Source organism: Grus americana, chromosome 8, assembly GCF_028858705.1.
Source record: "Grus americana isolate bGruAme1 chromosome 8, bGruAme1.mat, whole genome shotgun sequence".
In the NCBI taxonomy this organism is placed as follows: domain Eukaryota; kingdom Metazoa; phylum Chordata; class Aves; order Gruiformes; family Gruidae; genus Grus; species Grus americana.
The window spans coordinates 6,944,443-6,961,813 of NC_072859.1; the positions used below are offsets into that span (position 1 = coordinate 6,944,443).

At 54.4% G+C, this 17,371-nt stretch overlaps 1 protein-coding gene across 11 annotated transcripts in view; it reads left to right on the plus strand.

The window, feature by feature from the left end:
* LOC129209705 (zinc finger protein 3 homolog) overlaps window positions 1–17,371 on the plus strand; it is a 44,411-nt gene that overhangs the window by 23,560 nt on the left and 3,480 nt on the right. For all 11 annotated transcript variants that reach the window (XR_008578148.1, XR_008578156.1, XR_008578157.1 and 8 more), the window contains 6 exons: window positions 990–1,088; window positions 1,615–1,731; window positions 2,777–2,862; window positions 8,085–8,412; window positions 9,654–10,665; window positions 11,473–12,267. The gene's annotated coding sequence lies outside the window, so the exon portion shown is untranslated. The remainder of the gene's footprint in view (window positions 1–989; window positions 1,089–1,614; window positions 1,732–2,776; window positions 2,863–8,084; window positions 8,413–9,653; window positions 10,666–11,472; window positions 12,268–17,371) is intronic.

Sequence of the window (17,371 nt, forward strand, 5' to 3'; positions counted from 1 at the left end):
GCCCCAAGATGTAAAATAGCCCAGGCTGGCTCTTGCCAGGCCTTGGGGGGGGGCAGTTTGATTTTGACAGCTGGGGAAACTGAGGCAGGGACCGCGCCTGTGAATGGATACTGGAGACGCTGTGGAGCTGGTTGGCTGTCGTTTTTAGCAGTGGGTGGGGTGAAGCTGCTGCCACGATGGAGCCTGGTAAAGGCTTGGCGTGACCGGGACATGAGCTTCAGCGGGGTGTCATACCTCCTCTCCCCACCTCAGCCCAGTGCCAGCGGGTGTTTTCAGGGTGCAGCAGGCTGGGGGGCTCAGATAGCCACATCTCCTCCCCATGTGCAGGAACCACTCCTGTGTCCTGCAGAGCCCCAGCGGGATGGAAAGCCAGGCTGCTCCCTGCTGCCGTCGCTGCCTGGCTTGGCCGTGTCCCGGGGCCATCCCAGGGCCGTACGTCGGGGACTTTGTGCGGCCGTGCACTCTCTATCTGATGGGAGGAGAGCCAGCGGTGACAGCGTTCTCGTCTCCTTTTCTCGGCACAGCTCCGTCCCATCCTTTATCAGGCAGGGCTGCTGAGCTCAGGGAAACAGGAACTGTTTGCCTGCTTGGGGCAGGACCCCGAGGAGTGGCCGTGGGGTTTGCTGACTCCCCCAGGCTAACAACGTGCTGGTGACTGCATCAGTGGCACAGAAACCAGGGCTGGCATCAGGGCTGGCATGTCCTGCGTGCTCCCACTGCAAGTAACACCAGCAGCCAAGGCACCTCATCGCAGGCTTACGAGTGACAGGCCAGAAGATGCTAAGAAATAATTTTGAGTTGTCAAAGGTTTACTGTGGGTCCCCTTGGCCTCCCCATTGCCCGGTCGTCTTGGTTTGGGACCAAGCTATTCCCCGGGGAGCAGGGCGCTGAACCGCACTTGGTGGGGCCATCCTCTGCTCCCCAAGCAGAAATGCTTCAAACTGGCACAGGGCCACACCGGTGCTAAAAAACAAATTATTTTCTTCCAGCTGAGCGCTCCTGATTCAGCGTTTCTCCTGCCAGCACTTTACAGTGGATGTGAGATAACAAGATACTGTGCGCAGAGGGGTGGCGGTTGTCCCGGCCAGGTATCTCCTGATTAGGTGTAACACAGAGATACCGGCTGTGCGCTCTCGGTGGGGTTTGGCAAAAGGATATGCGGGTCATAGAAACAGGGATGGGTCCTTGTGGTGCCTCTGCCACCAGCCCTCAGCTGCATCCCCAGCTCCCTGCTAAAGGATGCAGGTACCTTGGAAGGCGCTGTTTTTGGGATGCTCCTTAAAAAAATTAAGTCTTTATGCCAGAAGGCATCAGGCCTGCATGGTCCGAGCCTAATTTCTTGCTCTTAGGAGAATTTGTGCGGTCCTGTTTTCTTTTTGCATTTACCTAAAGCATGGCATTGTTGTCATCTGTTAATGACCAGGCTCCGCTGTGGCAGTGCCTGCATTTTGGGGGCTGGAGGAGTGTCCTGGGCTGATACATCCATGAAACGTAGCAAATGGTGCTCATGAGAGAGAGATCAGACTGAATGAGAGGTCCTGAGAGAGGCACTGAGTTGCTGCTGTGTGTGGTTTCTTGTGCTCCTCCCCTCTGAAATGATGCTTTGATTTACAGGACAGACGTGAGTTTTCCCATTAGCCCTTAGCCCCGATGCTTGTCTCAGCTGGAGGAGCACCAAGGAGGCCGAGGCACAGTGCAGAGGCGCAGAGGTCTTCTTTGTCCAAGAGGATGGTAAGTGTGGTACGTAACAAGCGGGGAACGATGGCAGAGCGGGAGTGCGGGTACCCAGAGATGGGGGCTGGCAGTGCTAGAAAAGCCGTGGATAGAAATGAGGAGGAAGGAAACCTTGCTTTGAAATCAAGTGCAAAACTGAGCCAGATCCTTCTCCACTTGCTTTGTGTTCTGATCATCCGGAAGTCCTGGAAAAATTAATAGAGAGGGGAAAGCAAGCGAAACTTGAATGCATTGCATGTCAGTGGTGACCTTCCCCTGCAGCAGAGATAAGGAATATGCAGTCTGTGCAGTCAGGGGAAGGAGCCGATTTCAGTCGAGGACCAGGAGAGGACTATCTAGCTGGACGTTGCCTGTGCCACGTAAACCTGCCGGGGCTCTGATTGCTGCCAGCGTTATAAACCTCTATCGGTCTCCAGATGCCAATAGGCCTTATCTCTTAAAGTGAATCTCGTTAACTAGGAGTGGACTTCGCTGCCTGCATTGTGGCCTTTAAACCTCACTTGAGGTTCACCCTCAAATGAATTAGAGAGGGTTTGACAGGGTGAAGGAAAAGAAAAACAAAGTGGTTTCTTCCAGTGTAAGCCGCCCTGGGCCGTGGGTGTCCTGCTGGCCCCATAGCTGGGTGCTGCTCAGGAGCAACTCCGGGTTTGCTCCAAGTGCAGTGGTGGGGATCCAGGGTGGTCTGGGGGCTGTGCGTGCCAAGCTCTCAGCTTCCTCTGCGCTGCAGCAGCCCAGGTCCATCACACCTGCAGGGCCTCAGTAGGGCTCTGCCAACTCCAGCCACACCAGTTGGGATGCTCTTTCTGCCCAAGTCTGGAGTAGGAAACTGCCCTTGCTCTGCAGTTCCCCAGGCTGGTTCAAAGAGCTCGGCAGAGGCACTCGCACACGTAAAACTCCTCGCAGCTGCTAAGTCCGCTAGTAGCAGGCTTGCAGCTAATGATGCTGGGCTACAGCGAACCTCACCTACATTCCTGCGAGCAGGAACACTGCAAGGGATCCTTCTGGGCCTTTGATTAATTAACATCTATCTTTGTCTTCCTAGGAAGGCTTCTGTAGCAAGAGCAGTAACTCACAGAGGTCCTGGTACAGGCGATGTCTCCATTTCATACCTGATCCCTACAGTTCCTGGTAAGGCTCTTCTGCTCCCCGGGACAGTTTGGACCACCAGCCTGTCCTCCCCGCGCAGCTGCTTCCCTCCACTATTTCAAGATAAAGCAGCACATTTCTCTTGGGGAAAGGGGGCCTCTGGTCAAGGGGAAAGGGAACGTTACCATGTCCCCCATGTTGGCTCCTTGTCCCTTCATGCTCTGCCCATCTTGGCAGGCAGTCCCGCTCCCCGTTGGATGGGGAAAGAGAGCGTTGCTCAAGCCTGGTGGGTAGGACAGCGGAGGGTACTGAAGATGTCCTGGTTTCTTTAGGTAGTTAGAACCTGCGGGTGTGGAGTTGGCTGATAGGACCGACTGGGCCTCTTTTACCAGCTTGACTTCTCAAACAGCTCCTCTGAGAGCTGTGATTAATGGGGGTTTATCAGCAGAGAGCGAGGTCCTGTCTCTGCTTTGCCTGCAGAGAGCTGGCGGGGAGGCTGGAGGCTCAGCAGTTTGCAAAGCCGGCGAGCGCTGCGTGCTGCTCCTTCCTGCATCGCCCTCGGTGGCTGGATCGGCAGAGGGCACTGCATGTCCACGCTTGATCCACCTGCGAAGGGAGGGAAGGTCCTCTCCACCCCTCCAGCTCCAGGGCCAGAGGAGGCATGGACCAGTAGTGATCGTTCTGTGACTACCAGGCCTCTCCACCGGCTGCCTCCCTGATGGAAAGATTGGGGCTGATGAAGGAAATCAGGAGGCGTTCGGTGAAACGACAGGCAAATTTAGATCAAACGGCAGGAAATCCGCTCTCCGGCTGTGCAGAAGAGCCGCGCTATGGAAAGCGCTGGTCTGGCAGGAGGTCATCCAAGACAAACACAGAGCTGCCTTCTTGGGTGGACTGGCCGACCGGCAGGATGGGCGAGAGCCAGGGATCGGGGCAGGCAAAGCCATAAAAGCAGTTTGGCTTAGTGCTCCGCTGCGGTCACCGCAGGCGGTCGGGGAGGAGCTCCCACCCTGCCCGCAGTCTGCAGGGTGGTACCCCCAGCCCATGCGGGGAGCAGAAGGAGCCTTTCTCACCATGGCCTGAGGCATGGCCTGAGGCAGTCTACTGGATTTCTTTTTTTCCATCAGAAGAGGATATTTGTTATCCTGAGTGGCATCAGCATGATCCCAGCTGGGTTCGGTGCAGATTGTGTCCTCCTTAGTGAGGTGGATGGGGGCCGGTGTTTGGAGACGGGCTTTGCTCAAGCTCTTCCAGTGAGAATATTTGTGTGCAAACATAGAGCTAAATGCCCCAAAGAGGACGTTCCCATGGTGCCCATGGAAGTAGCTGCTTGCTGGAGTGAACAGGGAGCCGGATGCTTCCTCTTGCATTGCTGTAGTACTGCTGGTTTTGATGTGGTAGCAACTTTTCCCTGGTGGAGGTCTCTGTCCGAAGAGACAGCAGTAAAGATCAAAGGCTCATGGCCTTTCTCAGATGGCGTGTCCTGCTGTACTTCATGGGATAGGAAGGGAGAGTGATTGAATTGTGGAGTGTTTCCTCTCCAGTTTCTTCACTGGTTGAAATCTGGGCTTGTCTAAGAGCTCTTGCCCTTGGATAGTGATTTGACAGCACTTGGATGACCACCCCATAAACCCCTCCTATCTGGCTGGTTTCTGCAGGGCAGAAGTTACAGCTGAAACAGTGGTTAACCCCAACAGGAGAGCAGGCTTGTGCATCTCCAGACGGTACCTTTGGCTCGAGCAAGCCAAAGGCTTGACTCAAATGTAAGCTGATGTATTTCTAGCCAGTGGAGGTTATTGCTCCCTGGGAACCTGCCTTGGAGTTCATTTGTTCACTGAAACCTTTATCAAGAGAGTGAAGGTGATTTTCCAGACTTGTTGATGTCCTCAGGAGACAGCCTGCATGGAAGCTTTCCAAGACACTGCTATCTCAGCTATTGCCCTTTGACAGCAGCAAAGATAAAGATACATGAACCTCCTGCTCAAGGAAGCTCCCTCCTCCTCTTGCACCGCTTCCTTGAGATTAGTATGGGGTCTGCTGCTTCATGGCCTAAGGCTCTGTCCCCAGAAGAAGCAACTGGGGTTTCACACATAGCCCTACTCACCCGTGAAAGTACTCTCTGACTCGTCTCTCCTCACTTGGAGCAAGGGCTCCTGTGGAGGTGTTTGAGCTCCACATGAGTGTGAGAAAGCATCGAGGTGGAGCTGGCTGATCTGCTCTGACTCTGCGAGCAAGAGGGATGGATCTCCTCTTGTTTAGGTACTTAAACAAGTAGCTGTTGCTCAGGAGGAGAGATGAGAAAGCTGAGCTAAAACCATGTTCCCTGGCATGATAATGCCTGAAACAGCAGTATGTTTATGTAGGACTGCAAAGGATCCAGGAAATGCTGCCAGCCTAGCTGTGAATGTCCTGGTGAATCTCCAGGAGCCCGCAGCCACGGTCTCAGCTCGCTCCCTCTAGCAAGCATCAGACCCCAAAGAGAAAGAAGTCTGTAAGTGGGACCAGCTGGAGAGTTCGAGGCTGCACCGACCTGACATGAGAAAGGCCTGTGGCAGTGCCAGTCAGCAAAGGTGGAAGGGCAGGTGAGCTCCAATGAGCTCTGGACCATGTCCATTCTGCAGGCTCCCCACCCTCATCCCCCATGGCTCCTTCTGGGAGAGGGAGCTGGGCTCACCAGCTTGCTGTTGGGATGCAGTTTCAGGGGCTTTCCTCAGATGAAGTGTTGGGAAGAGTCCTGGACTGTTGGATTTAGAGTCCTTGGGCTGATGAATGTGGGTGAGACCTCTGCTCACCACAGGCAACCCACTGGTACAAGTGCTTCCAGACACCGATTGTGCTTTGTCTTGGAAACAGGTTGGGTTTGGCTTATTTTGTGTCCCCTTAGGAGACTGCCCTGGGGACCTTCCCTCCCAATTGTTAGGAATCTTCTACAGATTTCCAGCACAAATGCATCTGTGGCCGGCTTTTTTCTTTATTTGTTCTGGAGCCAAAGGACAGTGCTGGCACAAACAGCTCTTCTCCCTGCCTGTACTCTTCGATGTTGATTTGAAATAGTCCTTCTTTGGCCTTGGGTTTCAGAGGGATGCGTTTCAAAACCAGAAATAAATGGGCTTGAAATATTTCCCATAATTTTGCAAGATCTTGACCCTCCGATAGCAAGATTAGAAGAAAGATAACAACAAAATCAGCATTCAGGCTGGAACCACTATTGTTAAATAGACAACACTGTAAAGCCAGTACTTGTTTACAGTTGAACTCATGAATTTTTAGATATTAATGTATGAGGGATTGAGTAAACAACCATTGTGCCTCTAAGGAATGAGTCCCAGGCTGTCCTGAGCTGGAATACTTTGTACTTTCCTGATTGCCTTCCAAGAATTTCAAATTACTTTGTAACAGAAAAACAAGCCTGCTTCACAAGAAGTTTGCGAGGTTCTCGGGATGGCCTTAATTCCTCTGTGCTGTGATGTGGCTGGTTCTGGGGCAGAGCTCTGCGGCTGGGTACCGTGGGATGCTGAGCACGTAGGTGTTGGTGGAGAGGTGGGGATTACAGGTGAAGAATAAACCACTCGGGTCAGGAGCGTCAGCCTGGATGCATTAAAACCCTGCTGTGATGCGCAGGTCTGCAGGCAGCGTGTAGCCCTGTTGGTCCCCATTCCCAGTTTAATGGGCATGGGGACATTGCGGATGCTGGCCCAGCAAGGATGTGACTGCCATGGAGAAGGAGGGGTGAAGGGACTAGCGGGAAGTCACACAGCAGGTCAGGGGAGAGCCGGAAAGAAAAGGACTCTGCTTGCCTAACCTATGAGCCTTTCAGGAGCAGCTAGGATGCTCTTGGGCATGGCTCCATGGGAATAGCCCCCAAGGACCAGGTGACAAAGGGATGTGTGGGCAGGACATGGTCTTTCCAGGGCACGGGGGAACATGCCATGCTCTCTGCTGAAGCTGCAGACCATGTTATGTGCTTCTGGACTCTCCAGGCTTAACATAGTATTTCTGAGCACAGCAGCCCTGACACCACAGGCTGTGATGCATTTGCAAATTGTCCCTTATTTCTGGCTGTCTTGTGCTGAGCGAGTGCTCTTCAGGAGCAGCCAGCCTGTTGCCTAGAGTCCCTCCAACCAAAAATACCACTTGGGACTGGAGACCTGCCTGCTTAATGTCCTTGCGAGCCCTGGGCTGCCCAAGTGCCATTTGGCTAGATTTTGATCCAAGACCAAGAGCCAGAAATGGAGACATCTTTCTGCTGGTGGCTGGGGATTGCAGACAGGACAGGCAGCAAAGGCAGCTGACGGCCTGGCGGTGTTGAGATGTCCCTCCCGGGCAGTTCTGTCTTGGTCGTTATGGAGGGCACTTTGGTAAAGCAGGCAGGATGGGTCCCTCGCTACCTAGGTCATTTTTGGGTTTGGTTTCTAAGCCAGCAGCCCAGAGCTGTGGAAGGAGTCATGAATTTGAGTTACCAAACCATCTGCTGGCTGCATTTTAAAAAGCAATTAAAGCAGAATTGTTTCCAGCCCTTCTGTTTGCAAGATGTAGTCTAAAGAGAGATAGCCGAGCCAGGATTTGCCTGATCCTGCCGCAGCTCCAAGTATGAGTTAATTTGCTCTAATCCCTATGCTGTGCATGCTGGAAAGGGAGGAGTTCCCTACTCCGGGCTCAGGGAGCGTGCAGGTAAACGGGGCTGTTAGCATAGAGGTTTGTGTGATGGTGAAACCTGGGAAACTGGCATTTTAATCCTTTTTTTTTTTAATTGTTTTTAATCAGAAATTATTAAACAGAGTAAAAAAAAAAGTAGGAAGTAAGAATATTTTTGCATGGTAGAGGATGATGGTGTGTTGCTGAAGACTGATGGCTGGTAGGTCTGTGCGGTGCTGGATGGAGCTGCTAAAGCTGTGGTCTGGGGAGCTCCTCCTGGGGTACCCCACAGCGTGGGAGGACTGGTGTGGTTGGATGGGGAGGGGGGGCACGGGGCCCTCGAGAGCCGCCTCTGCTCATGCACTGGCTCCCAGTGACATGTCAAAGCGTGAAGCTTCTCTTTCTTCCTTTTCCCATGGTGAAAGGCATGCCAAGAGAGCAAATAAGGGGTAGGGATGAAAAGAGAGGGTGGGGTGACATTGTTCTTCCTTGTCCTCCATTGGCAGCTGTCACCTTGCCAAACCAGAGAATAACCTTTAGTTGGAGGGGAAGGTGAGGCCGTGCCTGGTGGTGAGGGGCATGTACTTAGAGGATTTAATATTCTTTCCTGGTTGTTTTTATGTCTGCAGGGTTTTCATTCCTGTTCTGCTGAGAGGTCGTGCCTAGGAGAGATGAGGAAATGAGTCCTCATAACCCACGCAGGGCATGTGTTTGTGGACGCCCGTACGCCTGGGGACTGCTTGACCGCCAGAGATGATGGGATCAAGATGCCTTTACGGAAAGCAGGGACGGTTTGCCATGGTGCTTCAGGCTGTGCTTGGTGGAGAGGATGCACACTCGTGCCACCGGTGCCAAACCTCTTGTGACTGCCCCAGGGTGCGAAGCAGAGAGAAATGAGGTCTGATGTTACGGAGCTCAGATTTGGGGCGAAGCATCTCTCCTTTCCAGCAGGAGAAGGTAACGTGCCCCAGTGCTGAGTATTGAAGAGGATGGGATGCGGCGGGACAATGGCAGCTCATGGCAGCCCAGCTTGGCTGTCACCCACCACCCGTGTCCCGCCATGCCAACGACCAGCTGAATGTAGCATGGTGCTGTATCAAGGGGCTGCCCAGGTCTTGCATTTATTTGTCAGGGGGGGGAACCCCAAACAGGCTGGCAAGGAGGCAGGAGAGGGGTCTTCCCCGACGAGTGGAGGGGGTAGCACAGCCGCAGGGTCCCGGAGAGGCTCCGCTGGGGCAGCTGCTTGGTTTACAAGAAAAAAGCCCCAAGCGCAGCGCCGGGCCAAGCCGGCGGCTTATGTAAAAGTTGGCAGTGGGGCCGGCGGTGCGGAAACCCAGCGGGCTGCCAGCGGGGTGCAATCGCCTTTGATTTTTCTCCTGTTTGCTCAGCAGCTTTCATGCGGCGGGGGAGCGGGGCGAGGGCACGAGATTCCTGCACACTGAACTCCTCTGTTTCTCTCGGCAGGATAAACAGGACATAAAACAAAGCCCCAAGCCAGCCCTCGCCTTCAAGGCAGCGTGCTGCCAAACCCCCCGCGGGTCAACCCATTCCCCCCCGTGTGCTTCCTGGGGAGCAGCCACCCCATCCGGGGTGCCGCAGCCTGGGATGCGGGGAGGTGATGGGAGCCCACCCAGGGGGGTTTCTGGGCACTGCAGCTGTTTTTGCAGTTGGGTGAGGGTTGCCCCCACGGCATTGGTGAGGAGCAAGCAGGAAAAAGGGGGCTAAAGCTCCCTGGCAGGGCTCAGGTGGCAAGCCCCATGGCCTCGGAGAGCCGAGGATGTGTGCTCCAGAAGTGACTCCAGGCTGGACACTGTGTGGACACCGGTCGGGCTGGGTGTCCCCTGTAAGGGTTTTGCTGTGACCCGGCTACCCCAGAAGGCGCAGTCCCAGGGCGTGGGACCATGTCCTGTCTGATGCACCACGGGATGCACTGGGGCAAGGAGGGGGTTGAACGCTGGTCCTCTCTCTGCAGTGGGCTCTGTGCGTGGGGTTTCACTGCTCCCTTTAAAGCTGGGCTGCTTTATTTATAACTTCCCCTAAGGAGTAATTTCCAGGCTTTCTTGCCCCCATTCTAGATGCCTGCCAGTGACAGAGGGTGATGGGCTGACCTCAGCCCTTTCCCAACTCAGTATTAGCTAAGCCGGCTCCCCAGAGACGCGCCAGCCCAAGCTCATGCTAGCTCCCCTGAATTTCCACAGAGCCACGATTTCACCACTGCCAGCCTGCTGCGGGGCAAGGTGAGAAGGCAGGGAGCAAACGCTCGCTGCTGGGGTTTGAAACCCAGCCATGGTGGGCGGCCAGGTCCCATCTCCTCCAAGGCGCTGCCGGTGAGTTATCCCGAGCTGCTCGTGCCGCTGCGTGCAATGGCGTTGCCGACTTCTGCTCCCGGAAGGACGAGCTTTGGCAGGGAAAAAGCCACCTGAGCAGAAAGCTGTGTTCCTGGCTGGGATCTGGGGCGGGGGCTCTGAGCTGCATACATAAAAACCCATTGGAAGTGCGGAGGTAGGAAAGGCAGCCGCTGCCTGCTGCAGCGTTGAGCCTGGAAAGCCGGGGTGGGGTGGCCTTCAGGGTCCCTTTCTTGTGCCCGGATGGAAGAAGCTGCTGGTGGCTGGAGCTGTGCGAGTGCTGGGGTCGGTGAAGGCTGGGGAGGTATGTGGGGCTGCCTCCCCGTGCAGCCGCACTGGCCTTGGGCAGGGGAGGCTTGAGGAGCAGCGTGCCCAGGTGCTTGCTCCAGCTGCCGGTTTGTGGGTGCTGAGCACCCCTGCAAGTGCTGGCGGCTGGCAGAGCTGAGCTGCGTTCCTCCGAAACCATTGAGATCTTGGCAGGGCCAGGGATGCAAACCCTGGGGCCACTTATCCAAACCTCTTGACCTGGGGTTTTGTGAGAGCCGGCTTTCTCATAGGATTCCCACTCCAGGCTTGATGGGTTGGAAATACTGCAAGAGCAGCCCTTTTTCTGTTTTGTTTTGATATTATTTTTTTTTCTTCCCCCAATGTTTGTGTCTTTCCACTTCCGTCTCTGGCCAAGGCGAGCGGTGCCAAGGCACAAGAGCCAGGCACACCCAGAGGGAGGGGGAAGCAAGGCGCCCGCAACCCGCAGGAAAACCGGGACAGAAAGCAAACACGACGGCCGGGAGCGAGGAGGAGCGTTTGCTTGCCGGCTCCAGCCGAGGGACAGCTCTCCTCGGGGAGGTCCGTGCACCCAAGGCAGGTATCGTGGCTCTGATTCAACACCCCCATCCTCTGGTCTTGCACTGATGCTGGTTTGTCACGGCAGAGACGAGGAGGGTCCGCACTCGGGGTGCACGCAGGGCTCGACACCCTCCTGCTTCCCAGCCCGCCGGTCAGCTCTCCCTGGCCCCCGCTTTGAGCCACAGTATGGGCTCAAGCCGCACAAGTTTAAAAAGGCTTAAGCTCTCGAAAAGCAGCACGGGATCAAAGCTTTCTAAACACTCAGGGCATTTGGCCCGGGAGGTTTTGTTCCGACTATTTATAGAAGTTGGGGCCAAGCGAGTTCAGAGTTGGAGGCTAACTTTTCCAAAGCTGGGGGCCATTTGGATTAGGGAGGGGGGAAAAGGAGTTCAGCCAGGCTTGTTTCCAGCAAATGTTGACTCCTTCCCTTAGGTATGTGTTGCTATCCATGACACACTAACAACAGCTCCGCACAGAAGTGCCTAGCTGGGGCTGTAAAGATTGAAACAAAAATGTGAATTGGCTGGAAAGGAAAACATGAAATAGAGCAAGTTTCCAAAGAGCAAAGCTGTAGCATTTGAAAGTGGAAAACTTTCCTTACCAGCTTGCTTTCATCTTCGGGTCAACATCCTTCAATTACAAATACACTCGTATTGTTTTCCAGGGGAAAGCTGGTGATGATTTTAGGGCAGAAAGACAAAGATATGGCTTCCTGAAGCATATGCCGTGCTTAGAAATGGAGAGGGAGGGGTCTTTTTATCTTCGAGGTGAATTTTTCTGTGCCGTCACTAAAGGACGCATCATTTTTCTGTGCTACCCCCTACAGGCAAGGCCAGGCTTAAACTCTGAGCGAGCAAACCCACCAGGACACCCTTGAAACCATGTCACGTTTGAAGCCAAAGCCCTTGCAGACCATGAAGGCAGAAGCTGGGTTTTTCCTGTCTGCCAAGTGAATTGTGCTAATGGTGGTGTTTAATCGTGAGGGGCATGAGCAGCACGCTTTGGATACACACCACAGCTTTTTGCATGCCTAGATCCACTCCCTTGATGTCAGGCACTCAGTATAGGTTATAAAAATATCTCTCTAATTACCAGTAGCTTCCCAGCACGCTGCCAAATCTCTGACGCTCTGTAGGAGCAGCATCTCTGAGCTTGCTTCTCCTTAAGGAAAGGGTGCAATTAGGTTGGCAGGTAATTATAATCAGCCTAATGAGAGGATGGCTCAAGGGAAGTAGGTTTGGCAGCTGGGTGGTGTCCAGCCCAGGTGGGCTGTTACGGTGAGCGATGTTATGTTCTTTCCCGGCGAGGGTGGTGCGGGATTTCTGTGCGCTGCTCCACACTGTAGGAGCTGGGTGCTGCGTCAACAAACGCAGCCCAAGTCTACCACGTGCGTGCCTCGGGTTGTTTTCAGAGAGGGAAATGCCGTAGCTGAAAGGTTTCCTTTCATCTCTGACATCCCCGCCAAAGCCTGTTCTTTGTTGCAGAGGATGCCTGTCCTTGGTGCAGATGGTTGGACTGCACCGGAGAAGCCAAATTGTTATCTTTTAGAGAAGGCTGCAAAGTCTACAATGGATTTTGAAGAACGAAATGATCTGTATGTGGTTGGAGAGTTGGGATGAAGGTAGGTCTGGCCTCAGTACACATCAGCTGGCCATGGCTGGTGTTGCAAGGGGAAGTGAAAGGCCTGGAGCTCCCCTGGCCTTTCTTGTTTCATATTTCTGTGAATGACCCAAAAAAAGTAGAAGAGCAACGCTGACATGTGTGGATGAGGCAGAGCTGGGGGGTGTCAGTGGTATAGTGGAGGTTATAGGTGTTTTTAAAAGAGAATTGGATGACCTGGAAGACAGGAGCAATGACAACGATATGAGGCTCAGCAGTATAAAACACAAGGTCTTTGAGCTTGAGGAGCAACAACATAAGACAGGACTTCACATTTTCTGGAGATGACAGAGAAGGGCTTAGACTATCCACTGATTTTACAGTGCCTGTGAGCCACTTGCTCCCTGAACGCTGCCATCCAAAAGGCAGATGTACTCCTAGGGGACTCAAGACAAAGCCTCTCCATTGACTTAAAAAACTTCAGGGCGAGAGCCACCAAGTCCTCCAGTGAAACAGTGGGTACAACTCTGATCATCTTTTCCTCAGAAAAAGTTAGAGTGGAGCAAGTACTAAGCAAATCCACCGTCCCGGTTGCTCCAAGGGTGAAATAGGTGTGAGGGCCAGACATGGCTGTCCTTCTCCCATCTTGGTTTTTCAGCATGGCAGAGACAGGCTCTGAGCCTGGTTTCCACCCCCTACCCAGCAGAAGAAAATGTCCTTCTCATTTTTGCCTCCTGATGATGATGACGACCATTCATGTCTTGTTTTTTATGTGTCCTTACTCTGAAAGACTGTCCCTCTGCTTGGTGCTAATGTTCCCAACTCTTGGCTTGAAAAGGATACACTGGCCAACTGGACAGTCATTCGTTTTGCTATGAGGCTGTCCTGCAATTAACAGACAAAATGCCCATCACTGTGGTTGGAAAGAGGTTTTAATTAAAATCCCTTGGTATTGGCTTTGGCCAGACTGTAGAATGAATGGGAAGAGGGCAGAAGGCCCAGGTCAGTGTCTTGGATCACCCTAGGAGAGTGTCCACCGAGCTGAGGCTGAACACAAGGACGGACCTGGTTTATAATTGCATGGGCTTTTTTTTTTGCTTTTCATTTTTTTCCCCTCGTGTGACCTGCCCAGGGGACAATTGCAAGCTGATAGGAGCACAGATACTGCCAACCAAAAGTTGGGATAGGTCCACAGGTCGTTTTGAGTCCTAATGAGGAACTGTGAATAGAAACTCACATCTCAGAAGTGAAAAACACCTCACCCTTTTCTCTAATGAGCACGGCTCTCCAAATGCTTTTGTCTTGGGCTTTGCTTGGCTTTCAGCGGTGCCCAGGGCTGCATCTTCTAGGCTGGCCTCTGAGCTGCTGTCACCTACCCCATGTTCTCTCTGATGGCCACTGGGAAGGTGCCTCACTCTGCCGGGTGGCCAAGGCGGACCTGCAGCGGCCCTGAGTGTTTATGAGGGTAGTGTGGGTAAGCAAAGTCCTTGGAGGGTGAGCTGCCCCTTTGGGGGGATGTGGCGGGCCCCAGGTGGAAGTTGTCCTCTATGTGCTTGTCTATGTGATGTGCTGGGCTCTGGAAAAGCGGGCATGTTGTTTCACGTGCGGTGTTCCCCACCAGCGCTGTAACTGCAGGTGATACTCTAATGACGAGTGTCTGGTACTGCCGATGTCAAAGACCGTTAATTAATGCAAAAGTCACATCATAAGTGCCAGGAAAGCGGAACCAGGATGGGTTGCCCTGTTGTTTGCAGGGAGCAAGTCCTGCTTGCTTCCATGGTGCCAGCCATATTCTATCCCCTTTGCTCAGGGCGGAGTGACGGACTTTCAGGTTTGCACACTAACGAGCAAGCAAAATCAAGAAATATAAAAAGCTGAACGGGTGCCAGCCCCACAACTCGTCACTTGAAGGCCAACCCGAGTGTCCTACTGGCCCGTGTTACCCCTTGACGTGGCACCAGAAGCCATGTAGATGCCCTTCAAAACGTTACTCCAAAATATCTTTTGTTTTTTCTAAGATTGTTAAGGTAACCCCTGGGGGCAAAAGTCCCCCTTGGTTTCATACACCAAGCCTTGACACCTGCACCCTTCCTTCAGTGCAGACTTTGTCCGGAGGTACCCCAGCCCCGCGAGCAGGAGGATGGAGCGGGCATCTGGCACGCTGGGAGCTGGGCAAGGATTTTACTTTTTTACTTGGGCTCCGGCATAGAGAAATCAATTGGCTTTCACGCATTTTAAGGAAGGGGGGAAAAAAAAAAAAAGAAATCTTCTCCTGCTGCCATTTAAGTTGTTGTTTCCTGCTTTCAAGTTTAATTTTGTGCTGTCAAGCTGCGTGGGAGCGCTGAGCAGCTTTGGAGTTTCTCAGCCCATGCTGGTGATGGAGGAGATGTCATCCAGGTGAACCCAGGCTCTTTGGGTGGGCGCACATGGCCGGGATGGGTGTAGGTGCCCAGGGTGCCCAGCACCCATCCTGCAGGCGGGGGGGGGCGGTTTGGGGGGCTGGGAAATGGGGAGAGCCCCACTGGTGAAGCACGGGGGTGGCTTCAGGGACCGGCCATGGGGGCCACGAGCACCCAGGGGAAACGTCCTGAGGTGTTCCCCGCTGGCATGGGTTTATTAGCCCTGCACAGGACCAGCCACCTGTGCAAACCCAGCTTTTGGGATGAAATTAGCATTTTGGGGCAGTGGCGGGGCATTTTTTTTACTGTTCCCCGAGAAAAACGCCATGTTTAATGCCTAAGCGCAGCAAACAAAAGGGTTGGCTGTGTTTTTTCCCTTCCTTTTCAATCCCCTTTCTGCATGGTGACATTTTCTACTTCCAAACCCTGTTCTTTTTTTTTTTTCTTCCCCTCCTTTTCCCCCTCCTATTTCCCCTTTCCCCCCCCTGATATTCCCTTGGGGGACCAGCCCCTTCCCTGGGGTCCCCCTGCCCTGGCAGGGTGCGGGGGAGATGCCCAGGCGTGCGGAGGGGCGATGGCAGCTCTTCCTGCTCCCTCCCCGGCAGCACAATGGGGACATTCAGCCCGGCACCGAGTAGCCCAGCACCATCCCAGAGCCAGAGGACCCCCGTCCCCCCCCCCATTGCCGTCTCCCAAATAGCAGCGTGAGACAGAAAGCAGCTGAGGCTGTGTCCCAGCGCGCCGGCGGAGGCGAACTGGAATCCAGCATCACAAAACAAGCCCTGTGCATTCTCCCCTCCCGACGCAGGCGCGTGTGTATGTGTCCCCCTCCCTCCATCCCCCCCAAAATCTCCAAGTCTGCCCAGTAACACCAAACTGGGCTCCTTTTTCCCCAACTCCCCCCCCTCCCCGGCCAATCCGCGCGTTGCCAACAGGCCAGGGCCTCCGCCGCGGAGATGCGAGGGGCAGGAGGTGGTGGAGTTGCGGGGCATAGCGTGTTTTCCTTTTCCCTGTCTTCCTCTGGAGCCGCTGGGGTTTTAATTCAGGGCCGGAGGGGAGGCGTGGGTCAGGGCTTGGAGGCAGCCCCCATCTTTTCCCAGGAACGCAGCCTGCCCCCCTCCTCCCCCCCCCCCCCAAAAAAAAAAGATAAGATTTCATTGCTGCTCAGAGAAGCCTTGTTTTTAATCGCTGGCAGCTCAGCGGGTTTTTTGGGGGTGGGACAAAGGAGAAAGGAGGAGGCAGAGCAAGGAAAGCCAGGCTTCGTCCTCCCCTGGTCCAACCAGATCTTTTCAGGCTTTCCTGCCTGTTCGGAGGGTTGTGGTTTGGGTTCCCCCCCCTGCCCCGGCCCCGCTTGCGTTGCTGTTTTCCCTCGCCCCTGGCCGTGCTTGCAGCAGCCGCTGTGTTTGCAGCGCGGGAGGCTGGGCTGGTGTAAATCCTGGGGTGCTGGGGTGCTGGGGGTGACCCACAGCGGCTGCCGGTTGGGCTCCAGCCTGCTGCCCTCCCACCCCCCCCGGGAAGCAGCTGGGGTAGGTGCAGAGATGAAACACACGGGGTTACAGGGGATTTAACTGAAGGACTTTACGATTGGACTCGATGATCTTAAAGGTCTTTTCCCAGCTAAATGATTCTGTGGTTCTGTGACTTGAGCTGCCGCTCCCTGCGCCTCCTCCGTGCATCAGGGCTTTTTTGCAGGTCCCTTGGGCTTAGCAGCCGCCCAATTACTGGGCGCAAAACAATAATTAAACACATTTTGGTCTTTTCTGGCATGTTAATGAGGCAGCACCTTATGACGAGCTTGCCAAGGTGCGCTTAAAAGCGCAGAGGTATTGGGGATGTCCGTGATCCCATGTCCATCCCTGATGTAAGGGATGGGTGTTTGGACCCGGGACAGGCAGGGCAGGCAGGATAACATGTCCCATGTTGCCTGCACGGATGCAATGCCCGATGGGAGCCAGAGGCCGCCTTACGGATGGCCGCTCTTCCCCAGACTTGCAGAAGCGTGGCCGAGTCGATGGCAGCGATGCTTTGCTGAAGCCTTGGCCCAGAAAGGTGCGTAGTGGCTTGATGCAACCAAATTCTTGTGGGAAAGAAACAAATTGAGAGCCTGAGGGTAGCGGCCTTGTTGCAAAGGGTGAAAAGCAGGAGTCAGGCAACCATGCGGCGGGGAAATTGCTGCCAGCAAAACGTGATTGTCCTGACGTCCGAACGTTTTGCAGCCACCTCCAGAGGAGTGTCACACTCTCCTGGTCATTTTGGGTGTCGTGATGGAGCATTGGCTGAAGGGAGGATGGGCCAAACATCCTCCTGGCTCCAGGGGCCCCAAATGGCTGGGGAGAAAACAGCGACTGCTGCAAACTGGTGCCCTAGGCTGCAAATGAAGAGCAGGCGAGCCAGATCCTGCAGGCACTGCGTGCAGCCGTTGGGTAAACTGCAGGAACAGAGCTTGGACTGCAGACAGCCCGGAGGACGGCAGGCGAAATTGTGCCAATCTTTGGGGGGTGGCTGGGAGAGGCTGGCGAGGGCACCGTGTCCCTGTGCGTGCTGGTGGTGCTCCACCCTGGGGAGAGGCTGAGCCCAGGGCTTCTTGCACAAACTGTTTGCATAGGGTGAGGAAAGCCGGGGCCTGGAGGCACGGAGCAGCTCGGGACGTCCCGTGGCAGCTCTCCCGCACCGGCTGCCGGAGCTGGGCAGGGACCGAGCTGCAGCTGTCTGTGGGAAACACCATGA